Raw genomic sequence first — 26,773 nt, forward strand, 5'->3', positions numbered from 1 at the left:
TAACAGCCCAGGAGAAGACATCATCTTGCCCCAAAGAATGCTGTGCAAGTTATTGTGTGTGTGGCTAAGTTGGCCCCTTCCCCCTAGACAAACTATGTGGTTGCTTAACTTTGCTTGTTTATTTTAATATCCCTAATATCTTTAATATATAATATAAGCATAATGACAAATGCAGCCATACATATTTTTAAAAATCATCCCCAGCATATTCTTTACAAAGGAGCAATTGTTGGGTATGTCTATTGGATCTTTCTGGACTTGCCACTCTTTGTGATATGATATAGTGTTGCCTCATACTGAATCATAATTCATGTATCTGTCTGATCTAGTTTCCCTGGCAAATGGCTTTACAGTGCCCACAGTATTGTATGCCTCGCCCTTTTCTCTTTGCTCAGTGTCCTGAGCACCTTCCATGGCCGAGAGTCAGCATTTTAAAGAGCCCCCTCTGAAGAACTGCAGACCTCAGAGTTTCTCTGTGGTTCCATGCACGCCTTTATTGAAAGAGGAAAGTTGCTAAGTTACTGCCTTGTGTCCAGGAAGCCTCTTTGAAAACAGAAAGGCTGTGTGTGTATGTGTGTGTGTGTGTGTGTGTGTGTGTGTGTGAGAGAGAGAGAGAGAGAGAGAGAGAGAGAGAGAGAGAGATTCAGCCACACACATTGTGCTTTGCCTTCCAGAGTCAGGCTTTCCTTATCACATCATCTGCTGAGATCACCAAAGAACTTGGAAAATTTGAACCAGTGCCCACATGCCTCTTGTAGCTGAAGAACAGAGCTCTTGAATCTGTTATCTCAGTAAATCTCATTTGAACAGCCAATTCCCCCACACCCCGCTATGGAATTTCTGCAAGGAAATACGTTGAAAATGACATAATTTGAATCTGTAACCATAAGTTACCAGCAAAGGGGCATACCATGCTTTCAAAGGTAGAGGAGCCTTGAGATTGGTAACATGGGCATTTTTTCAGACTTTACAATGTGGCAACTGCCTTTACTTTTCAGAGGGCATGAAGACATGAGTCTCTGAACACATGTGGCCAGTCCTTCACAGAACCTAATATCTCAAAATATGGGATAAAATTCAGATTCTTATCAAATTCATACAAAGCTGGGCTTTGAAAAGTCACGAGTCTAAGTTATTGTCTCTAAAAGGTGATGGCCCTCCCTCACTTTTTAAAATTATTTACTATTTTTTTTACGTTTTTCTATTTATTATTTATTTACTCACTTTAACTCATCCTAGACTTCCCATCCCTATGCACTTCTCTTCTCCTCTGAGAAGGAGGAGGACACCCCTGGGCACCAACCCTGGCATCCCAAGTCATTGCAGGACTGGGCACATGCTCTTCCACTGAGACCGGACAAGACAGCCCCCGTTAGGGGAACAGTACCCACAGGCAGGCAACAGAGTCAAGGACAGCCCCTGCTCCTTTGGTTCCCTTTCTCAGTCGTGTGTGTGTGTGTGTGTGTGTGTGTGTGTGTGTGTGTGTGTGTGTTTCGAGACAGGGTTTCTCTGTATAGCCCTGGCTGTCCTGGAACTCACTTTGTAGACCACGCTGGCCTCGAACTCAGAAATCCGCCTGCCTCTGCCTCCCAAGTGCTGGGATTAAAGGCGTGCGCCACCACGCCCGGCTCCTTTCTCACTCTTAAACAAAGCAGATGTCCATCTGACCTCTGTTCTCTGAGACAATGGTGTGTCTCTCCTTAAAGGACCCATCCCATGAACACACGACAGGATAATGCTTTTCTGGTTGTTTTGGTATGCCCTGGCCTTGGAGGTGGCTGGTTTGGTTTGGTTTGGTTTTAGTTTTGGTTTAATTTAATAATTAACACTCTCTTATAGAAGAGAAATGCAAGCTGAAACCCAGTTTTCTTCACCAGCAATAGTCTGATCTTAGGGAGAGAGTGTCTATGGTGTGTGGACTGTAAGCTTCAATATGAAACAGACTTGCTCGCTTTGTCTGGAGACATCTTTGTTAAGCTATAATGGCATGCTGTATGTGATTCACTCCAACTTGGTTTTGAGATCAAGTTTCTCAACTTCTCTAGGCCTCAGCCTTCCTCTCTATAGAAGGGGAATGAAACTCATACAACCCTCTGATTTGTTAAACAAATAAAATGCATGTGCATAGCCTGAAACATGAAATTAAATGAAAGCAATAACAGAAAAAAGAATGGTTCATCTTTCCACACTCAGTCTTAACGTTGAACTCTCTGGACAGAGAGATTCTGTTGTTCTGATTTTCCAATTAGATGATGGAAATATTTATCTTGTCAATTTATGGTATTTAAAGGCCCGAAGTCAGTTCAGTTGGAGGCTGTATCAGACTCTCGCTCCTGATGGAAATTAGTTGATGACAGATTAGGGATTTGGATCCGTGGGTGGTCCCTATTATCACAGGGATAATATATCCTGTAGGGAGCACATATCTTATGTGCTCACTCAGTGGTATGGCTTTGGCAGAGACCCTCTGTTGTCCCCTAAGGCTGGGTGATGCAAAGTCCTGACAGGCTCCAAGGATCCCAGGGGTCTCCTTTGTCATTTAGTGCTCCAGAAGTCACTTGCTATATACTTCTGCTTTTCTCCTAAAGGCAACAGGGCACCTGCAGATTTTAATTCTCCAGGGCCCCTGGCAGGACAAGGGGCATGATCTTATTGTCACTCTCAGACTGCAAAAAGCAGCCTCCCACCCACCCCTACCCCAGGATCCTTGAGGGTCAAAGGAGAAGCCAAGCACTGTTCTAAACAGTCCCACGCTACCCAAACTCTCTCTGCTCCCGTTTCTTGCGAAGGTTCCCTGGACAGCAAAAGAAGATAGGCCTTTTGTTCTTTCTATTGATTTCCATTCATATCGAATAGGTGCCAGCCTTAGGCAAATAAAGGACCTTCAAGTGCAGGGTTGCAAGGGAAATGAGCTGAAGGAAAACAAGTGGGACTGTGCTTGCAGGTGGCTGTGTTGCGTTACCCATCACAGGAGCCAGGAGCATCCTGTGTTTATATCACTCCACATCTCATAACTCCTCACCTCCCCTACCTTAAAAAAAAATCTCCACTTATTTTTCTAAATTCAGGTTTGCAGCTTTTTTTTTCTTTCTTGGAAGAGAAAGCATGTAGCATGCAGAGAGTCATAATTCAAGCTTTGAAACTCTTGTCCCTGCTTTCTGTTGCCCTTCTTTGAGCTCAATCATAGTGTACACAAAGCACTTACCCTGTACAAAAGATATAGGACAAATAGAGTGCCCCCTCCTCACAATTTACATGCTGAGTGTCCCCCTGGCTTCCTGGACCTGAGATCATGACCTTGTTTGGGAATAGGGTGATCAGTTCATTTAAGATGGTGGGTCCTTATTCTAAAATGGCCAATGTGATGTCTTTAAATAAGGAGGAGATGTAGACACAGACTGGAAAGAGGAAGGTACAGGGTCGGCGATGCTTCTCCTAGCCAAGGATAGCTAGAAGTTGATATCAAACTACTAGAAATCAGGAGGAAAGCTGGGAACACACTCAACCTTTGGCAGGAAGAAATTCTGCCAACACCTTCTCTTGAACATTCAGCTCCAAGAACCATGAGATAATGCATTCCCAACATTTGAACTGCCAATTTGTGGCACTTTGTGAAGTCAGCCCTGGAACCTAATACATGGAACAAATGGTCTATCTTCCCAGTCCACCTACTTCTCATCCTCCCTCCTCAACTTCTGAAGGAGCAGCCATGTTGAACAACGTGTCACCCTCCCCTGGTGAGAGTCCACTGGCAACCAATGTCTGAGAGCAAAGAGAAGGTCTCTAATGACTTCAGCTGAAAACATAAATCACAGGAACCGCCAACAACCTTGTTCCCACCCAGAAGAAAGGCAGTCAGCCACAGGACAAGGCTAGCACCCAGATCTGCGGAGGCCAGTCTGGGAGACAGAGAGCTAGCTGGTCGCTCTCCAGCTCTGGGCTCCCTCTGTGCCTGAAAAGACCTCAGCTGAATCTGAACTTGGCTCTGACTTGAATTCCAGCAAGCTGTAATGACCGCCCAGTAAATTCATCTTTTCACTAAACCTGATTCTTATTAGGCTTATGAGACTTACAATCCAGACTTCTACTTAATATATTCTCCAAAATTTATGCCCTCTCATTTTTCACAGTGAGTGGAAGACTGCTACTCTGTAAGCAACTGTGTTCTTACAAGCTCAATGGTGCAGGATCCAGAAAAGAACACTAGTAAGAGTTAATGAGAAAGAATGTGTTAGTTCATGACGACGTATCTGAGGGAAATCAACTTAAAGGAGAAAAGGTTTGCTTTGGCTTGTGGTTTCAGTCTTTTGCCACTTGGCCTGGTTGCCAATAGGCCTGCAGTCAGAGAGTACAATGCATCCTGGCAGGAGGGTGTGGTGGAGAAATGCCACCCAGTCCATCCATGGCAGGCAGGAAGCAAAGAAAATGATAGGAAAGAGCTCAGGTCCCAATACCATTCAAGGACACACCCACAACGACCTACTTCTTCTAAATGGACCCCATGGAGAAGCTCTTCCACCTCCAGGACCAACATCCTGCTGTGTTATGAATCCATGAATGAACTAAAGCATTCGGAAGGTCAACGTTCTGAGGATCCAGTCACCTCCCAAACATCCCACCTGTGAACTCTGCTGAACTAGGGACCAAATCTTCAACATTGTGCTTTCTTAAAGCATTCTTCTTTAGGTGAAATGTTAAGCCAACATAAAATGCAAGAAATTAGCATAAAATCTTAAGCTTTTAGAGTAGACCCCTAAGGTTATCTATGAGCAGGAAACTTCATGAATATATATGAATGCTTGTTGTATATCAGATCAGCCCTATCCCTTCGTCCAGATGCCAGTAGACTCATATTACACATTAGGTTTATGTTCGTGTTATTCGCCTTGTGATAAACATATTGTACTCTCAGACGGAAGACCTATTGGCAACCAGGCCAAGTGGTTCAGGACTCTGCACAAGAGAGCATGCGCTGTTTAGTACATAAGTAATAAGGCCTTCTCCTAACAGCGCATTATCATGTTTTTTTTTTCATTCTCAGAAATACTTGGTTTTAATTTTGATTTATGCACGTTTTGATGACTTCTGATATGTGTAGATTCAGTCTCAAAGACTCACAGCTGTGGATCAGAGGATAAGCAAATGAAATCCTCACATGGCTTTGCATGCTAACTGAGGAATGTGTGAGTTTCCTGACCCAGCATAACATTTTTTCCCCTTGAACTTGGTCAAGAGCCTGTTAACTGTTTATAATCATATGCAGTTTCTGTGAGCCAAAAATCCAAGCCTGGATGATATGCTTTGCCTCATCAAAGCTTTGCCTCAGAGTTTCATATGAAATGACCATGTGTCAAAGGCAACAATGAGAAGCAACACATTCTTTAAGAGTTTCGGCCCAGCAAGAGGAAGTTAGACTATTTAAGGGTGTGGCTTTGAAGGAGTATTGAGACACTGGTTCCTCCTCTTCCTCTCTATCATTTCCCAGCTGCTGTGAGCCTCAAGTTTTCTCTGTCTTGGGTTACTTCCATGGTATACTATCTCACCACAGGCTTAACTGATGATTAAATCCTCTGAAACTGCGAGGAAATAAAGCTTTCTACTTTTTAAGTCAATTGTGTCAGGTGTTTTGTTACAGTAAAGGAGGTCTAATATCTAATATGAGATTTGACTAGAGATAAATCTAAAATATTCACCTCTGAGGTGGCATTGTATTGCTTGTAGTTTGGTGTTTTGTGGATGGCATATGACCTTGGTCCTTTGTGCATATTCTTGACACAACAGCTAGCTTCATGGTGTAAGTAATCCAATGAAGCAAAAACAGAAGCTGTAGTTAGTTATGGTGGCAAATGCCTGTCATCCCAACACTTTCAAAGTAAAGACAGGGGATAGTGAATTTGAGGCTAGCTTGTGCTACATACTGAGTTCAAGTTGACTATGGGCTATATATGAAGATTCTGTCTCAAAACAAAGTCACAACATAAAAAAGATAGAAATAGAAAATGTTTGTGACCTAGCCTTGGGTGTCGTTTCTACATATTGATTACATGAGTCAACACCATTAGTGTGGAAGGTTGACAAAAACTAAGAGAGAAAATGATAACTAGGGGGTCTTTGAAAGTCTTACTTTTTTACTCTGTGTATTAATGAAAATCCTTATGTAAAATACCTTTAAAACAAATACTTAAGAAGAATTTAATAAATCAATAACAGTTATAGTATTCCAGGATCAGAAAGAACTTGGCTATCAACCAGATTAACTTGGTCTCTGAGACCAATAATCTAATAATGCTTTTTTTTTTTTTTTTTTTTTACTTCATACAGCAAATTAGTGACCAAAGCAGGCTTAGATCTGGTTCCTCTGGCTTCTGCTTGGGGCTTGTAACAAATAGTCCTGGAACTCAGTGTCCATTCTGACTTCTCTCTGCTAGCACACCTTCCTACTGTAGACTCTGGAGACACTAAGCCCAGGATTCCCCTCCCCTCCCCTCCCCTCCCCTCCCCTCCCCTCCCCTTCTTTCCTCATCTTTCTCTCCCTTCTCTTTTCCTGTCCGTCTGCCTCCTATCAGAGCATGGCACAGTGATCCTGGAAAGATGCTGGTACTTTGATCTTGATTCTTCCAACCTCTATAACTATGAGAAATACGTTTACTTTCTTTGTAAATGAGCCAATCTTCTGGACTTTCTGCTATAGCAGCACCAAAAGACTAAAACAGTGGTCATGGTGGAGTAGGGCTGTTCTGGGTCAGAATCATCTGAAGTCTTTCTGCTCTCCCCACTGAAGTGGTGAATGCCAAGCTTTAGGGCTCAGAGGAGTTATTGTGACCTAGCAGGTACAGCGTGGCTTTAAGGCTAAGGATTACAGGAGTGGTTCCATATCTTCAAGAGCAAATTAACTGATGTGTTCCTAAAGCCAAGCATTCCAGTGGTGACCTCATAGTCGGCAGGCTAAGTGAGAGTGAGAGAAGCAGGTTGTCTTCTGGAACCTGACTGGCACTCCCGACTAGGTCTCACTGTCACTGGGAGCTAGCCTGGCTCTGGGAGGCAGACTATGGTCTTCTGTTTTACATAAGCAAGTTCCTAAAATGAGAGATTGGCCAAGGTTTTTCTGTTGACCATAAGAGATGAAGTCATGAACAAGAGCACTCTGTGTCATGTCTGATCACAGGTGAAAGTCTGAACATCATCCAGACCACAAAAAAAAAAAAAAAGACCAAACATCCCTTCTTGTAACCTGAGAGTTCTGGTTCATTGCCAGTGAGAAGCGCAGCCTCCCCCTCTTCTAGGTTAGCTTCACTTGGACACCTGGTTCACATTCCTGGCAGCATCTAACCCAGACCAAACCCCATTGCCTTCACCTCTCCCCGCAGCGCTGACCGCAAGCCTCTGTCCTTCTGAACCTCCTCTTTCTTAGAGGGCTCCGCAGGGCTCCCCATGATTTGTGGTTCCTTTCCCTGAGAAAAATTATGACTTGCAGCTTACTCAGACGCTCTTTGGCTGGAAGACATTAAAATACAGTGCCTGCATTGAAAACCTTGGGCCTTTTAAATGTTAAATGTTATTTACAGTTACTACAATGTTATAGTTACATCCTATGAATACCAATCTTGTACACAATTATTTGTTATATGTGCTACTTCATAAAAGTAAACATGCCATTAGACCTGTTTTATGTCACCCAAAACAGCAATTAGGTGTATAGAGAAAAAGAAAGAAAGAAAGAAAGAAAGAAAGAAAGAAAGAAAGAAAGAAAGAAAGAGAAAGAAGGAGAGAGAAAGAGAGAGAGTAATAAATGAAGGGGAAATTATAAGCACACACGGTATTAAAAATTAGACATAACCAATCATAGTTAATTGGGTAACAATGCAATTTCTTTTCTTTCCTTTTTTTCTTTTTTGGTGTGTTTATACTTTTTTCCAATTTTTTATTAGGTATTTACTTCATTTACATTTCAAATGCTATCCCAAAAGTTCCCTATACCCCCCTTCGCCCCCCGGCTCCCCTACCCACCCACTCCCACTTCTTGGCCCTGGTATTTCCCCTGTACTGGGGCATATAAAGTTTGCAAGACCAAGGGGCCTCTCTTCCCAATGATGGCCAACTAGGCCATCCTCTGCTACATATGCAGCTAGAGACACAAGCTCTGGGGGTACTGGTTAGTTCATATTGTTGTTCCACCTGTAGGGTTGCAGACCCCTTCAGCTCCTTGGGTGCTTTCTCTAGCTCCTCCATTGGGAGTCCTGTGTTCCATCCATTAACTGTCTGTGAGCATCCATTTCTGTGTTTGCCACGCACTGGCATAGCCTCACAAGAGACAGCTATATCAGGGTCCTTTCAGCAAAATATTGCTGGCATATGCAATAGTGTCTGCATTTGGTGGCTGATTATGGGATGGACCCCCAGATGGGGCAGTCTCTGGATGGTCCGTCCTTTTGTCTCAGCTACAAACTTTGTAACTCCTTCCATGGGTGTTTTGCTCCCAATTCTAAGAAGGGGCGAATTGTCCACACTTTGGTCTTCATTCTTCTTGAGTTTCATGTGTTTTGCAAATTGTTTCTTGTGTATTCTAAGTTTCTGGGCTAATAGCCACTTATCAGTGAGTGCATATCATGTGAGTTTTTTTGTGATTGGGTTACCTCACTCAGGTTGATACCCTCCAGCTCCATCCATTTGCCTAGGAATTTCATAAATTCATTATTTTTAATAGCTGAGTAGTACTCCATTGTGTGAGTGTACTACATTTTCTGTATCCATTCCTCTGTTGAGGGACATCTGGATTCTTTCCAGCTCCTGGCTATTATAAGTAAGGCTGCTATGAACATAGTGGAGCATGTGTTCTTATTACCAGTTGGAACATCTTCTTGGTATATGCCCAGGAGAGTTATTGCTGGATCCTCCAGTAGTACTATGTCCAATTTTCTGAGGAAGCACCAGACTGATTTCCAGAGTGGTTGTACAAGCTTGCAATCCCACCAACAATGGAGGAGTGTTTCTCTTTCTCCACATCCTCTCCAGCATCTGCTAATGCAATTTCTTAAATGTTCCCAATATGCCAGGCACTTGTATGTTGGGCATTGGGCTATACACAGACAGCTTGGTCTCCAGTTGAGCTGAGGTGTGGAACCCCAGGACCTGGTGGTGATAATTCATCTACATGGGACGGAAGGAGTTCTCTCATGTCTCCTGGACCCTGGCTCCTGTCAAAGTTACCACCCCCTCAGCCCCCACAAGAGAAACATGGTTAGTAGTCATGTAGGCAATGTCCCAAGCCTCTGACCTTCAGGCTAAACTCCTCCCCCATTGCCTAGCAACAGTAAAGATAACAGCATACCATAAGAGGGGCTGCTTGGCCCCACCTCACTCCTCTTACTCCCCTTACACTCTTCTTACTTTCTCCTCTCCTCTCTTCCTCTCTCCCTCTTACTCTCTAGTCTTTTCTCTCTCTCTCTCTCCTTTTCCCCCTTCTCTCCTCTTGGCCATGGTAGGTCTCTCTCTCTCTCTTTCTACATTCTCTCCTTTCTCCCTCCTTTCTACAATAAAGCTCTAAAACCATAGACTATCTCTGTCCATCAAGGCCACAGTGCTAGGAAGATGGGATAGGCTTTCTCCTAATGAGCCGTTTCTAATCTCCTGTCCAAAGGCCTTCCTGTGCTCCAGTCAAGGCCCGCTGTGCTTACTCTCCTGGGAACCTCTCTCCCTCAGCCCTCTCTCCCATAACCCCGGGGCTACAGGGTGTTGTCCCAGGGACCCGGTCCTGGGCTGCCCCCATCCACCCCCCGCTGAGTGGGGTCAGTGGCTTAGATACCCACCTGGGGCCGAGTGGAAAGCATCTGGCAGCCCTCCCTCCTCTGCCTGCCCAGAGCATAGGAAGAACTCTGGCCGGGTGCGGGTTATCCTCCCCTTCCCCTCTTTCCCCTGACCTTTTTAGTTCCTACACTTGTAATAGTCATTTATATACAACACCGACAACCAGTTAACTAAACTACAAAGTAGGTATTTTAATTCCTACTCTGGAGATGAGAAGCCGATGCTTCTAATGCCTTCATTAAGCCTAGGTTGGCAGAGGCTTCTCACTTGAAGGATAATACTTCTTCCAAACTCAAGTGGCTGAAGACAATCTGTGGACACAAGAGAAGTCAAAATAACTGGGTGTTTCTGAGGGAAAACAAAATGCCAAGCTGGAGAGATGCCACAGCAGTTAAAGGGCTTTCCACGAAAGCCAGAGGACCAGAACTAGATCATCAGCGCTCATGTGGATGCTGAGTGGCTATGGCAACCCACCTGCAATTCCATCCTCGGAAGATCTAGACAAGGGGTACCCAGATTCCCACCCCCTCCCTTTAGCCTGTCTCCCAGAAACCTTGCTAGCAAGATTAGCTGTTTGGTGAGATCTAGGTTTGACTGGGAGACCCTGCCTCAATGAATAAAGTAGAAGAAGCTTGAAGAAGATTCTTGATATCAACTTTGGGCGTGCATACACACACACACACTTGTGTATTCATGTACTCACATATATACATGCACACATCCCACAGATGTACAGATGTAAAATATCCCATTTTTTTCTAAGTACAAGGTCTTTCACCATAGTATTGTCAGACTAAGAAATGATATATATTAACAATGCTTAATGAGACTCTTTTATGAAGAAGTATTTGAGAAATCCCTGACTGGGGTATTCTCAATTTAAAGCTGGAAGACTTCTCACATAGGAAGTAGGTTGCTTTGTTTTGTTTTCTACTCTGTCCTGGAAGAAATATGAAATCAACAAAAATAAAAATCTAAACCAGTTACATGAAAATCTATGAGCATCTTTTCTAAAAGGTAACTTTCATATGAAGTAGGTCAGAATGTTCTGTCTGCTCTTTAGTAGTAAATAGAGGAAAGGAGTCTCCTGGATGGAAGAAATGTCTTCTCCTCACACAGCATGAGTGTACAAGTGAACGGACATTACCTACAGACATGCTGCATTAGAAGAAGGTTTTGTTGTCTGTTTGTTTTGTTGTCTGTTGTTGTTTTGGTTTTGCTTAGACAAGGAAATTCAAATTTTTAAACCTGACAGTGGTGGCGCATGCCTTTAATCCCAGCATGTGTGAGGCAGAGGCAGGCTGGTCTCTGAGTCTGAGGTCTACAGAGTGAGTTCCAGGATATCCATGGCTTCACAGAGAAATCTTGAGAAATAAAAAAGAAGAAGAAGAAAATAAGAAAAAAGAAAAAGAAAAAACAGTCCCATTTCTAATAAAGGGAGGAAGTAAAGGAGGTTTCCTGGACAAGGGAAATGTAATAGACACTTGTAATATTTACATTTGGTTTTGCAATCTCACCCATACACGGGAAGACAGGAAACTTAGTCGAGTAAATAAAACAACATTCAAGTTTCCGAACTTTTACGTATTTAATTCAATTTTACTTTTCCACTTTCTTTGAAATAGTTTGTGAAAGATGACATTGCAGCCATGCCCTCCTCTAGGGGAAGAGGAAAGGACCTGAATCTGCTAGATCATTCCCTGGAAAGATGGACTCTGACGAGCTCAACACAGGGCGGTGCTGGGATGCCCAGTGTTCCCATTTGACTATTGCCTTTTTTTTTTTTCTGTAGAAAACACTCAGAAAGGAGTGTGCTTAACCCTTGACTTAACTTTGTCATTCAGTGACAACCTTGGTTCAAGGGGCCTGCCAGTGACTCAGGTCGAATAGATCAGTGGGTCTCAACAAGTGCATCTCAACCTCTGTGACGGTCAACCAACCCTTACACAGGGGTTGCCTAAGATCATCAGAAGACACAGATATCTACATTATGACTCGTAACAGTTGCAAACTCACAGTTAGGAAGTAGCACCAAAAAGAATCTTGTGGTTGCTGGTCACCTCAACGTGAAGAACCATATTAAACAGAGGTAGCATTAGGAAAGTCCAGAGCCACTTCGCTAGAGGGATGGGAGAACAGGAAGATGGAAGGACAGCGGTGTGTTACTCCGGTTGTAAGTCACAAACATCTGAATTCCGTGGCTAAGGCTACAGTGGGCAAGGGTACCGGTGGTGGGATCAGCAAAAGTCTTGCGCGCGCTCGACTGGCCAGGAAGAACGACGCTGCAACAGGATCCTTCTGCACACGTTTATTAGGAGAGCTTGATTGTAGAGGCGAAAAGACCCCGAGCCCAGAACTGGTGCTGCTTTTATAGGCCTAGGAGAGGCGTGTCTTACACCCGGATTGGTTATGCACTATGCCTCATTTGCATGTTCCTCATCTGATTGGCTACTCTCTCTCAGTACCTCACAGAGCCTCATTATCATACCTCATTTGCATGTCTCACATCTGATTGGTTATACTCTCAGTACCTTACAGAACCTCATTATCATACCTCATTTGCATGTCTCACATCTGATTGTTTATACTCTCAGTACCTTACAGACCTCATTATCATGCCCGGGCCAGGCAGTGTCTTTGCAAAAAACTTTACTGCATATGTACACATTGGTTGTTTGTCCAATCTTATGCGTGGTGGCCAGCAGTAGTCAGTGCCACTCTGCAACGGCACATGTGGCTTCCCACACAAAAGGGGAAGAACAATTAAGTTGTCCAGGAAAGCAGGGATGCAGATGGAATTCAGCAGAATGAGTGTCAGGAAGTCAGCATCTCTCGAATTGTTCGCTTGAATGAACGAAGCAACTGGAGGGATAGTAAACCCTCTCCAACTTTCCCTTCTTATACATTCCAGTTGTTTCTGTCTGGGAAAACATGGCCACTGACTGACAGTAAGGTTTACACCAGCTAACTTCTGCTGCTAAGGGGCAAAACGTTCTAAAGCCATGATGCTCCCTCTGTTCCAGGTAGAAAAGCCCTGCAGGCAAACTATGCCTGCCAAGATCGGGGCCTCTGTCTCCAGGCTGGCAAACTGTGGGCCAGTGTGGCAAGTTCACGTAGGAACACCTGAGTTGCCAAACTATGGCGGGTGTGGGGCCAGGTATGGGAGTCTGGGCTTCCAGTTAGCCTAGGGCTATGTCATCAGCCTGCAGAGAGGAATGCTGTTAGAGATGGGCCTTAGGAAACACGTTTGCGCCTCTGTTGGTTTGCTGAAGCTGTCATAGCAAAGGTCTCAGAAGGCTGCAGTAAGTGGCTTAAACACAGAATGGTTTCATAGCCTTTCCGCAGTTTCAAAGTCCAAGACTGCGGTGTCCGTGAACTGGCTTCCTTCGAGGACTTCCTCTTTGGCTTCTTGGCTTCAACACAGTTTTGCTTCTGCCTCTGTCTGTACCTTAGTCCCTTCCTGTAAGGGAACAAATCAGATTAGATTAGTGTCTAAGTCTATCGATCATTTTCACTTAATTACTCCTTAAGGACCCTCAATCCCCAAATCACATATTTTTTTTGAGGTAGCAGGGTGTTAGGATTTCAACTTGTGAAGTTGAGTCAGGTAAATTTAGCTCACCCGTCTCCAGTGAGAATATTATCAACTGTGTTCACTGTGTTATGCTTTCAATGTTTTCTGACTTGGACATCTGAGCAAAGGTGGCTACATATTAGAGAATTGTCACTGTGGTTTGCCCAGATGGTCTCATCCCCCCACCCCCGTTCTTCCCGACTTTCCTAAGACTCATTTGCTGATGTTCAATCCAATGAGAGCTCTTGTGTAGGAACAGTGAAACTGCATCTCATGTGACTGCCTTTTACATTTCTCACTTACAGGTTGCCTAACTGTGATATGAGTCTTGGTGTACCATATACATATTCCGTATAGAATAAAGGGAGCTACTAATGGTATGGTAGATAAATAAACTCATAATTCATCTACTATATTACATTAGTGGAGGACATTTTGAGGGAAAGCAGAAATGGCTCAGATGCTAATAATAAATGTGTTTTTGCAGTGTATCACCTCAAATCATTTTGGGAAAGAAGTCGTGTCTACAGACACTTGTATAAATGGGGAAAAACAAGATTTGTCACAAAGTATTTTTAAAGCCAACAGTAGCTAGGAAAAAAAAATCAATGCCCAAATTAGCACAAACTGGTTTTAAAAAAAAAAGCATGCCTAATTGATTTTTCCATATATTTGCCTTAGGCAGACAAAATATGGGAGGAAGTGGACCATTGCCAGACCTGAGCTCCATCAACTTCTATTAATGGACAATGACGCCATGTTGGCTCCCAGCCAGGCCCCAGTGCACTTAGCCTGGCTGGGTGGAAGCAGGCATTGCATCAGAAACAATGCAGAACTCCAAGGAGTGCTGAGACATGGGCCTGGAGATGGCTTCCCGTGACAACGAAGAACTCATGGCACCCGTGAGGTGACCTCTTGGTTGGGGTGAACTGACCAACACTAAGGATGAGCAAAGTCCACTGATCTGCCAAGTCACAGAGCTTTGGCATTCCGAGCAGCTGGGGTGGACGTTAACCCCTCGCCCTGGAAGCCATTCGTTTTGTCCCATTCAGTCAGAGCAGCAGACTCACAAATGCCTTTACTAAGATGTATTGGTCTTTTTCTGAATTCTCTGCTTTACAGATTATCCCAAATTACACTCAGTAGTTTGCCCTAGCATGGACTCCAAATGGCATTCTAAAGAGAATCTAGAGAGTGCCCCTAAGAGTGAGCTAGTGTGACAATATTCTGTCCTCAAGCTGCTGTGGACAGATGCTGTGACATCCGCTCCCTGAGTTAGAGCACAGGAGACACAGGGTCAGGGAGGGGTTGGGGCTGGGTGGACATAACGTGAACATTTGATCTGATAAAGGCTTTTCAGAGTGGAAAAGCCTACAAAGACAGTGGCTGAAATGGAGCCTTCTACTGCTAAGCCCATAAGGACTTTAAAATGCAGCATGAAATATAGTCCCAGTTGACCAATGAAACCAGAAATATAGGAAAACATGGTGTAGTGTGGACTTAAACTTTAATATCAATATTGATTCTTTCATTGTCACTAACACACCGTATTTAATGCTACTAGTCAGGGGATTGAATGTGAGGTAGAGAGAAATTTTCTGGACGTCTGAAATTCTGCATTATTTTCCCAAGAATTCTTTGAATTTATAGCCACTCCAAAATTAAAAGCTTACTCCGCACATGTGTTCCAATAAAGTTGCTTTAAAATAATCAGAGAAACAAGGGGAAATATTTTTAGGGGGTACGGGTAGAAGAAAAAAGTTTGACTAAGGCTTAATAATTTGGCTAATAGAGACACGGATAGATGCAATATGCTGTCTCTTCTACTTCCATACTGGTTTAAAAGTCTCCACACTGAGTCATTAAAAAAAAAAAAAAAAAAAAAAAAAAAAAAAGCCTTAACCTGTTGTCTCCAAACAGGTGCATAGCTTTGAACAAATGCTTTTCTTCATGTGGTGTTAAAGCAGGTGTCATTGGTTCTGAGTTTGATCTGGGTACACGTTCTTAAGTATGCCATGCCATTAAAGTGGGAATGAACAGCTCTGGTCCCTCGCCTGCCATAAAACAATACCAAAATAAATGGCAGCCATTAGTCAGTGAGCACACAGAACCCTTCTCTAGGCTTCTCCTCACTACACTACTCTTCCTCCAGCTTCCTTTTTAATTAAGAAGAATTAAGCATTCATTTAGGACCCCAAGAACCATGGGTGCCACTCATCCTTGGCACATTCTTCACCATTCATCCTTGGCACCCCCTCCTGATTATCTCCTACAATAAGTCACTCTCCAGTTCTGCTGATTTTGCTTGGTTTCTGTCTTTGTCTGTCTGACCTTAGGTCTTGTTGAAGGTTCAGACCTCTACTTCCTAACAACAGAACTATTTATACTTAGGTTACCCTTATTTGAACCATGTAGTACATGTTGATGCAGCCACAAGATGGGTGTATTAATCTGTTCATAGTATGATAACAGGCAGGAACCAGTTCGCTCAAGATTCATCTTCTAATGACCTCCCAGGAGTCCATCTCTCAGTACCACCATCCGTGTGCTAAGTTTCAATAGAGGAATTTTAGAGGGACACCAGCATTCGAATCGTAGTAATGAGGAATGTGGCTGTCTCATTCACATGACTTCCTTGCTTGGGTTTTCAACCATTCTTGGTATTACCCTACAACCTTCAAGATGAAGACTTAGCCTCTAGGCTCAAAATACAGAGTCATATCCCATACTTCAACTGCTTCTTGTTTCCAGAATGTACTGGAATATATATATCTAGGATGAAAGGAATGTATATGTATGTACTGGTCCTCCCCATCCTCTAAACCAGTGCTCCTCAACTGACTCTTTACTCCAGTTCATCATGTGGTGGTGAACCCCACCCATAAAATTATTTCATTGCTACTTCACTGTACTGGCTAGTTTTGTGTCAACTTGACACAGCTGGAGTTACCACAGAGAAAGGAGCTTCACTTGAGGAAATGCCTCCATGAGATCCAGCTGTAAAGCATTTTCTCAATTAGTGATCAAGAGGGAAAGGCCCCTTGTGAGTGGGACCATCTCTGGACTGGCAGTCTTGGGTTCTATAAGAGAGCAGGCTGAGCAAGCCAGAGGAGGCAAGCTAGTAAAGAACATCCCTCCATGGCCTCTGCATCAGCTCCTGCTTCCTGACCTGCTTGAGTTCCAGGCCTGACTTCCTTTGGTGATGAACAGCAGTATGGAAGTGTAAGCCAAATAAACCCTTTCCTCCCCAACTTGCTTCTTGGTCATGATGTTTGTGCAGGAATAGAGACCTTGACTAAGACAAATTGGTACCAGCAGAGTGGGGTATTCCTGTGAATACCTGACCATGTTTTGGGGAGGACTGTGGAAGGACTTTGGAACTTTGGGCTTGAAGATCCATTCGTTGTTAAGAGCTCTGTCAGATGTTGTGTAGGAGCTTGGAAGATAATGTTGAGAACAGTGCAGAAGATGGAGGTCTGGTTTGTGAAATTTCAGAGGGAAAATTAAAGACTCTTTTCAGGGCCATTGCTGTTTTGATTGTGAAGATTCTGTGGTTCTGGTTAGCTGGGGCTGAAGAATCAGCCGTGATTAACAAGATACCAGAACTACTAAAGCAAAAACTTGGCATTACTGGGACTATTGATGCTGGTTAGCTGGAGCTAAGAAATTAGCGGTGATTAAGAAGAGACCAGCAGCATTGAGGTGACGTCTTCTGGGAAGTGTTTTCTGAAAGCACAAAGAGGCTGTGTTCCAGAGATAGCCAAGTTTGTACTCCTGCTGCAGTGGGACTTGGTAATATGTAAGGGTCACCCAGGTGGTACTGGTTTTGAAGGCATGAAGGGGTCACGAAGAGCAGCTGAGGCTCGACACTGTGAGAGGCCATGGAAGGCCATTGGTGAAGGTGCAGCCGCAGTTGCAATTGAAGGCCCAGGACTGAAGGGGTCATGCAGTGTTTTGGAGATGCCAGTACCATTAGATGACCACCAAGAGCAGCAGCAGCAGTGGAGTACAGGCATCTGGAGCCTAGAGGATGATGCGTGTGCTACAAAGGGCATGGCTGGAGAAGTGACCCAAGCCCTTGGAGGAGCCCAGAAGATTGTGAGTTGGATCCCAGACATTGGAAGGTTGGACATTGATTTTTGCTTTTGATTGTGACTGTGCCCTGATATTTTCCCTCTTGAAGGAAGAAACTATTTTAGTGGAGCCCACAGTTAAGAGACTTTTAATTGTAAAAAGACTTGGATTTTAAAAGAGATGATATTTTAAAGAGATTGAAATGTCAAGAATATGTAAAGACTGTGGGATATTTAAAGCTATTTAGACCTTGGGGATGAATAAGAACGTAAGGGTTGAGGCTTACTAGTGATGTGTTTGTGTGTCAAGTTGACAAGGGGTCAATTGTACTGGCTAGTTTTGTATCAACTTGACACAGCTGGAGTTACCACAGAGAAAGGAGCTTCACTTGAGGAAATGCCTCCATGAGATCCAGCTGTAAGGCATTTTCTCAATTCGTGATCAAGGGGGAAAGGCCCCTTGTGAATGGGACCATCTCTGGACTGGCAGTCTTGGGTTCTATAAGAGAGCAGGCTGAGCAAGCCAGAGGAGGCAAGCTAGTAAAGAACATCCCTCCATGGCCTCTGCATCAGCTCCTGCTTCCTGACCTGCTTGAGTTCCAGGCCTGACTTCCTTTGGTGATGAACAGCAGTATAGAAGTGTAAGCTGAATAAACCCTTTCCTCCCCAACTTGCCTCTTGGTCATGATGGTTGTGCAGGAATAGAGACCTTGACTAAGACATTCACAACTGTGGTTTTGCTACTATGATGAATCAAGTAAATATATGATATACAGAATGGCTGATATGTAGGACCCCAAAGGGATCAAAACCCACAGACTGAGAACTGCTGCTCTCTGAGGAGGCTGGGGCTTGAAGGGTCTCCCTTCCAAACGACACAGCATTCACTCTCAGGTGTAGACGGTAAAGAGCTGAAGTGCTCACTACTCAGAGACTTGGGTGATAAAGCCTGTGAAAATGTCTTAAGTGATTGCCAAAGGAGTGTGTATTAAGTAAAAGTCTGGGAATATGCTAATGAGGCCAACTTTTCCAACATTTATAATTTTTTTCACTTTTAAGAAGACTTTGCTATGTATTTTCTGTTAATAGCACTAAATCTGCAACTTCTAAACAGAAATAAATAAAATATAGGAGGAAATGATTAATTTGAAAAGAGAGAGAGAATTGCTGAACACCTGCATATCTCTCCACACAAAGTCCAAGCATTGCTTAAACATAATCGCTCAGATCAGGAGGTTAATGCGGGGGTCTCTGACTCACTCTCCATTCACAGGGGTCAGCGTACTGAGAACAAATGCCCTCTCTCTGATTGATAGAAGGGCACTGAATGTGCTGGCTGCAACATTCCTCCACAGACAGGAGCTCACACGTCCTCCTCTGCACCCCTACTATATGTCATGTGCAAGGCAGCCATTGGTGGAACTACTGTTAGGAGAAAGAAGGGGAGGGTGAAACTTGGATCCCCAGGCCATTAAGAGCTGTCATATTTCTACTGCACTAGGGTTCCATATCACTACCCCCAATTACCCTCCAGTTTCAGATGTCTCTCTCCATACTCTCTTCCTCTATCCTTCCCCCTACCCATGCCCACCAGCCCCAAGTCTACCCAAGAATATGTCCTAGTTCCCCTTCCTAGAGAGATTCACGAGTCCCCCTTAGAACCTCCATTGTTACTTAGCCTTTCTGGTATCTTGGGAGGCTCAGAGAGACTGAAGCAGCCATCATGGAGCCTGAACGGGTCTGCCCCAGGTCCTCTGCATACATGTTAAGTTTGTTAGCTTGGGTTTTTGTGGGACTTCTAACAGAGGGAATGGGGGTGTCTCTGACTCTTCTGCCTGCTCTTGGCACCCTTTTCCTCCTACTTGGCTGCCTTGCCCAGCCTTGATGTGGGGGTTTGCTCCTAGGCTTATTGTATTTTGTTATGTCATGTTCAGCTGATATCCCTGGGAGGCCTGCTCTTTTCTGAAGAGGAACGGAGGAGCTGATCTGGGGGGAGAAGGGAGGAAGGGAGGACTGTGAGGATCGGAGGGAGGGAAAACTGAGGTTCACATGTGTTGAAAAAAATGAAAGAAAAGAAAGAAAAAAATAGCTACACTGTCTCGTTGCTGCCTCAAAACTGTTAGACCTAACACTGGGTATTTACAAGGTAACTACTTAATAAACAAAAGTGTAAATTCACAGTAGTTCCGAGAACTGTACTGTTAAATATAATGAGTGTATTCGTTGAAGGCATAGTTTATAAACAAGCTGTGTGTCGGAACGTTCACAGCAGATGAGGCAAGCTCTGGCTCAGTGAATCAAGTCAGCAACTCCAGCCGATTGATGGATCGATGAAGCACTGATCTTGAGACCCCCCCCCCCCCTTAAAGGCATCTGGGGCAGAGGCTCCTCAGCCTTTTACAATTCTTCCAACCACCAGTCCCTGCCTGCAGGAGGAAGTAGCAAGCACAGTGTGGAGGCCTCACAGCAGGAGGCTGACTGGAAACAAGATGTGGTCTTGTTCTGTGTTTAGATTTCTGCTCCTGCTCAGGAAGGGCACTTCCTCTCGCTTTGGTTAGAGCCAAGTATCACATTCTGGATGGTGAGAATTGTGATCATCTCGGCACAGGAAAATGTGAACTGAAGAGCTTTTGGGACACGCATCTTAGCTGCAGGCAGGGACTGGGGACTGTGTTTGCTACAACGTTTTCTGCTGCGAGACCCAGTGGGAGTTGGAAACCTTTTTTGATTTCTGTGCGGTATGTTGTATTTGGCAAGACCCTCCCGTTAGGGCTGTTTGGGTGTTGAATAACTTTTTATGGTCTTTAGAAGAGAGTAAAATACTTAAAAGCTTCAAGCCTCTCCTTCTCCCCCTCCCTCCTCCACCCCCACCCCCCACTGTGGTTATCTCAGGACAAGAAGCAGCAGTGGGCACTGGCTGAGAATTGACAGAGCACAGGTTTGAAGCAAACATAGCCTTCGTCTGTTTCACTTCTATAAGGGTATTCACCAGCAGACTGTCTTCATCTATTGTAAAGAAGGAAAAAGTTAGTTCCTAGAAGAATATTGTACATTTCAAAAGAGCATCCAGGATGGGGAATAGAGATGAAGATCAAAGATGGAAGAGGTCCATACTCACATCCTCACACTCCAACAAGGAGCCAAGAATTTGAGGTTACATAGTAAGTTTGAGGCCAACCTGCAGTACCTAAGACCCTGTCTTAAACAGCTATAAAAACAACAAAAGACTATTAAAGTCATATCTCTTATAGAGAGTATCAAAATTTTGGCTTCTGTTTAAAACAATTTTTCTGTGCCCAACACTAGCAGAAACTAACACACACACAAACAAAACAAACAAACAAACAAACAAAAAACCCCAACTCCCAGTGTTTCAACATGCGCAGTTTGTTTATTCTCTCCTACATCTTAATTTGGCATTTTTGTTCAAGTACCAAATCCAGTAAGTGTTATTTAAATAGAAAGAGAAAAAAAAACACTAATAACTGCCAGAAAACCATTTCCCAGCCAGCTAGCCAAACCACAAGCATCCAAAGATATGATTTCATTTTTAATCACATAATGAGCCAAAGAATATCAAGTAGAAACATAAAAGAGAGAAAAAATTCATTTATCCTAAACCTCTGTCAAAGATTTCCAATATTGGGTTATTTGATGATAGTTGCTGATCAAGGATGGCATCAGAGCCTGCATAAGGTGCTAGCATCAATGAATGCTAGAACTGAGCATGCGCAATGACCACTCGAACTGAGCATGCGTAATGAACACTTGCCCGGAGCATGTGCTCTTTTGCTTCCGTCATCTGCAAAATGGATCCCCTGAGCCGGCCAGTGGTGGCGCATGCCTTTAATCCCAGCACTCGGGAGGCAGAGGCAGGCAGATTTCTGAGTTCGAGGCCAGCCTGGTCTACAAAAGTAAGTTCCAGGACAGCCAGGGTTATACAGAGAAACCCTGTCTCAAAAAAAAAAAATAAATAAATAAAATAAATCCCCTGAACTCAGACTAAAGAGCATGACAGAAGGCAAAGACACTGTGTTATGGCCTGTGTTCTAAGAAGCATCGAGTCTTAAAATATGCACATCAATCGTTTCTCGGCCTTTTGGCTAAGACCATCTGTAGAATATACACATCAGCTGGGAAGGCCAGCAAACTGTCTATAACGTGTGTGGGATGGTCTCTGTATTCCTAAAGCTGGGAGGGAAAACAGGAGAATCTATGTCTTAAGTGACGTCTTTCCAGCTAAGTTTTCTATCCATGCCCCGATCTAGGAGGAAATGAATAGACTTCTTTCATATCCTACACTACAATGCTGTTGTTTCCAAAACTCCTGAACATATCCCTTTAAAATGTGAAATATAATACAATACACTTATGCTTCCATTCCTTCCTGAAACTGAATTTTAAAGCAAGATTCTCTTCTTTTCCCTGCACTGAGCATAAAGGCTAAAAGATGGTTTACCTCACATATGTGAGTACTTTAACCTCATTCTTTTTAATCTGAAGAACTCAACTCACCTTTGTCATTCTAATGGGTGATCTGGTCCGTGGTTTAGTTTTAACAGAGTATATTTCCCCCTAGAATATAGCAGTGAGCAATTTTTAGATTTTAAAACTTTTGTTATTCTTGGACAGGGGTAGTGGTGCGGCCATGTCGTGATACAAGTGTGGCATTGGAGGACAATTTTGCAACGTGAAGTCTCTCCTCCCACACGTGCATAGGTTCCAAGGATCCATTTGAGTGGTCAGGTTTTTATGTCAAGCACTTTTAGCTGCTGAGCCATCTTGCCCATCAGCAATTTTATAAACAAAAGCCTAATTACATCAATACCAGTTTTTTTTTTTTTAAAACATTAATGAGCATGCAGATCACAGGGAGAGCTTCTGAAAGAACGGTTTCTCGTTTAGCTGCTCTGTGGAGGGGCTCCAGTGGCTTCCCTTCTAAAACGTTCCCACCCCAGTGCTCTTCGGTCTACAAACAGTGGCTTGGACGAGACAGGATGTAGCTGTGTCTCCAGAAACTTAAGTCAACTGATGGGCCCCGGAAGCTTTCCCAATTTATAAGCCGGACATAATCCAGGGATGATAAATTGCAAGCCTTGATTATTGACTGTTGGGAAGGCTCTTCCACGTCACCATGGGCTCAGGTTCCTCTGTTTTTCTGCTTTGCTATCCTGGATATGGTTTAACATCCCTAGACATCCTCCTGTCCCAGATGGTGGCTGTTATCATTTCCATATTGTAGTCAGCAACAGAGGAAGCACTTAGTTAAACAGGTATCTAGCTAAATCAATCCCTCCTAAAGGAACAGTCATGGGCTACCACCTAATAACCTCCAGTTACATCGCATTGTTTGACATTTAGTCATCTACCTAGAGGAAGAATGGGAAACCTGGCTTTTCCAGTTGGCAACGAGGGACTGAGGCTCACTTGGTAAACAATAAGGGCAGAAAAGAAACCAGGTAGACGTTTTAATGCTCTGTACTGTGACTCATGAGATAATCGTAGGTTCCCTACTAGTCAGACTTTGCCCTTTGGCCCATGCTCCACTCCAAAACTGCAGCAGCTGTCCTACCAAAGTGCAGGAGAGGCTAGCTGTCAGTGTAGCAAGTCTGTACAGCTGGCTTCCTCACTCTCCTCTTGACCGAAGCCATCAATCCTCTTGGTTCTAAAACTTGACAGCTAAGAGAACCAGTTCGTCCTATCTTGTTGCTGCTTTTTGAATGGCATACTTAGTATTGTTTGTATCATTGGTTGACATGAAAACCTGATCACTCGAATTGATCCTTGGAACCCATGTACTCATGGGAGGAGAGAACTCACGTTGCAAAATTGTCCTCCAATGCCACACACATGTATTATGGCATGGCCATACATCTACCCCCATCCAAGAATAACAAAATTTTAAAAATTTAAAAATTGCTCACTGCTATATTCTAAGGGGAAATATACTCTGTTAAAACTAAACCACGGACCAGATCACACATTAGAATAACAAAGGTGAGTTGAGTTCTTCAGATTAAAAAGAATGAAGTTAAAGTACTCAACAGCTAGGAAGACTGTACTGTCACACCGTGAGTCAAGATTCTACATCAAGGAGACTGCCGTAGCCCACAAATTATTGTCCCTGAGGTTATGGTTTGTAAGTGAGGAAATGAGTCCAAAAGTCTTCCTTTCTTGGTGCCAATCAGTTCACTCTCGAGCAGCGGTATCGCTATTCCAGGTAAAGAATCCAACCCAGCCCGTTGATCTGAGCATGAGCGGGTGGGTCTTTGCCCAGCACTTCCAGGGAACAGGAAGAGGACAAGAAGCAGTCCACACTGCTGAGATGGAGGCTTCTGGAGAGATAAAAAATTATAGCCCTGACTATGGCTCACAGGAGATGACAGAAAGCTCAGGCGAGATGCTCCCTGGCATCTCCTCCATAGATCTTGAGTTTAGAGGTAGAAGGTGGAGGATGTGCCAGTCTGAAACATTAGCCCAGAGCAAGGCAGTCATTAATGTCCTTATTTTTCATCTCAAGGAATTTATTCCTCCAAGATTTCCATCTAAAGTCACAAGGCAGCTTGCGTATGGTACACTTAGCCCTTCAATATAGTCAATCTTCATTACTAGGACTTCATTCCTTGAAAATAATTTGTATAAATTAACCTGATGTAGCTTGTTCTTAAATTGTGTGTGTGTGTGTGTACGTGTGTGTGTGTGTGTGTGTGTGTGTGTGTGTGCTGTTTGCATGTATGTCTCTGTACCACATGTATACCTAGTGCCTATGCAGGACAGAGGAGGGGATGAGACCCCCTGGAACTGGAGCCACAGAAGGGTATGTTTTGTCATGTGGGTGCTCGGAACCAAACCTGGGTCTTCTAGAACAGCCATAGTAATCACCAAGCCATCTCCCCAACCCCCCTTAAAGTAGCTTTTAGAAGCAAGGCAATATGATCTACCAGCATGAATCTAACTACCAGATTTTCCACATCACGAATTCATAACCACAAATATGCATTGTTAAGTATGAAAATAGATGAAGTGCTTTTAATATATATATTTATTACTGTTTTTCAACACTTACAGGTAGAGTTCTAGTCTATTTAATGTAGATTGATATTAAAACATGATTAAATTTTTACTTGAGCTAATATGACAAAAAGTAATCACTGAATACTAAAAATGTAATAACCATATTCTCTCTCTCTCTCTCTCTCTCTCCCTCTTTCTCTCTCTCGTTCTCTGGCAGGAGTATTGTTGGAATTGAATCAAGAGTCTTTTGCATGCAGGCTGAGCTATACCCCCATTCCCTGTTTTGTGAAAATATACTTTGAATATTGAAAAAAACAAACAAACCCTGTCTTTAAACTCACTGGGACTCCCTGCTCTATACTAACAGCAAAAATACTTCTGCAAAGTAGATTGGGGTTTGAGTATTAAGTTGAATCTAGAACTTGGCCTTTGTGTTTGACTCACCCCCCCACCACCACCAAAAAAATGTTGGCCTAGCAAGAGTATACATTGATGAGATGCAAAACATAATCCCAGCACTCAGGAGGAACAGGCAGGAGGATGGAGAGGTCAAGGCCAGCCTGAGGTACCTACAAAGACCCTGCTGAGTTTAGAAATCTAAAGGCAGGGGATAGCTGGCTTCCTTTAACCCCTGAAGTGGCTTGAATAAGCTTGGCCAAGGGAGTAGCACTACTATTAGGAGGTGTGGCCTTGTTGGAGGAAATGTGTCACAGTGTGAATGGGCAATGAGACCCTCCTCCTAATCATGAGAGAGTCAGTCTTTTCCTAGTGGCCTGCAGAGGAAGATTTAGAACTCTCAGCTCCTCCTGCACCATGCCTGCCATGCCCCTGTCGTGATGATAATTTACTGAACCTCTGAACCTGTAAGGCAGCCTCAATTAAAAGTTGTTCTTATAAGAGTTGCCTTGAACATGGTGTTTGTTCACAGCAGTAAAACCCTAACTAAGACAACCCTACAGACCTTAGCTTCACAAATGAGTTGCAGGTGCTTCATTCATTCAGAAGTTAGTTATTAAGCTTGTGTTATCTGCTAAGCTCTCTTCCAGATGTCTGGATTCAACAGCAAAGAAAGGGAACAAATATTTATACGTCTACTACTTATAATCTTTCTTATGACTTGGTAGGAGAAAAAAATGTTAACTCAACTTTCCCCATATGGTGTTTCTAGCTAACTCTCCAGTAGTCTTATTTTAAATAACTGAGGGTTACAGGACGCTGTTGCTAAACTATAGCATGCCATCATGCTATACCTTGCCCTTCTTGGTTTTTTTTTTTTTTTCATTTCTCTCTCAACAAACACCTGAATACCTACAATCACGTCAAATCTCATTCTTCTCCTAGAATGACCTTAGACATCATAAAAGGAAATTTACAGCCAAACACTGTTAATAATAGTTACAGCAGCAACAACAATAATAGGACAAAGGTAGCAAGTCTGTTGGCAGCTTATTAAAAACATTTGAGTTTTTGAAACTTGGTATCTCTCAGCTGTGTGGCAAACACATCTCCATGCACAGCATCTACTGGGCATGTTACAGCATCCGTGAGACTTGGGGGACAATGGAGATAGATGGAAATATGAAGCTTGGGCCACATGCTATGCTGTGATTGCTGGAATGGGGGACAACATCACTGTCTTGGACACAGAGGTCTCCATCTTTTGCTAGGATCTAAGTTTGACTAGCTTATGACCCTTTAGAAAAGGCAAAAATCACAGGCCATGTTTAGATCATTAAAGTTAACAAATTTACTCTTTAACTATTATTTGTATTGAAGTCTGTTAGAGATCACATGATGTTTTTATTACATTTTCCATCTTTCCCTGTCTTACCATCTGTCACTGAAGCTAGTCTACCTGACCCGTCCTCTGGCCTCCAATGTTGATGTTATCTGGAGATGTCTATATTATTAGAATGTTCCCTTTAAGAAATTTAGCACTAATAAAATATCTGAAAACTCACTCTTGCAACTTCAAGGGACATTTGGTGAAAATGAATTCTGACATGAACAACTATTCAATTATAGAAGAACTTTAAAGATGATATCTCATTTGTGATTAATGATTTAAAAAAAAACATGAGAAACTGAACTTTGAAAGGTGCCAATGGCTCTGTTTTATGTTCCTTTTTCAGGTTCAAAATTTTCAGAATTCTCATCTCAGTTCTCAGATGGGCAAGCACGTCCGTGATGGTTCTTTCTCTTAGATGGTCTGCTCCTATTCTCTTCCCAGTAGAACAACTGCTTATTTCTGAATGCTACATATCCACCGTTGCACACTGGATTCCAGGTGAATGTGTTGGTGAGAACC

General features: G+C 43.3%; 2 long non-coding RNA genes across 4 annotated transcripts in view; both read right to left on the reverse strand.

Annotated features, from left to right (window-relative positions):
• Positions 1–7,494, reverse strand: part of 4921509O07Rik (RIKEN cDNA 4921509O07 gene) — a 56,557-nt gene extending 49,063 nt beyond the window's left edge. Inside the window, exon 1 of the long non-coding RNA NR_045501.1 lies at positions 7,356–7,494. This is a non-coding gene — a long non-coding RNA (RIKEN cDNA 4921509O07 gene). The remainder of the gene's footprint in view (positions 1–7,355) is intronic.
• A 2,208-nt stretch (positions 7,495–9,702) lies between these two features.
• Positions 9,703–26,773, reverse strand: part of Gm34471 — a 33,714-nt gene continuing 16,643 nt past the window's right edge. Inside the window, exons 3-4 of one of the 3 annotated variants that reach the window (XR_003950669.1) lie at positions 11,821–13,264; positions 9,703–10,115 (exon numbers count right to left, since the gene is read on the reverse strand). This is a non-coding gene — a long non-coding RNA (predicted gene, 34471). Of the gene's footprint in view, positions 10,116–11,138; positions 11,169–11,216; positions 13,265–26,773 lie in introns of those variants that run through there. The other 2 variants (XR_003950670.1, XR_873980.2) reach the window with 2 other exon arrangements.

This window comes from Mus musculus, chromosome 13 (assembly GCF_000001635.26).
Source record: "Mus musculus strain C57BL/6J chromosome 13, GRCm38.p6 C57BL/6J".
NCBI classification, from domain to species: domain Eukaryota; kingdom Metazoa; phylum Chordata; class Mammalia; order Rodentia; family Muridae; genus Mus; species Mus musculus.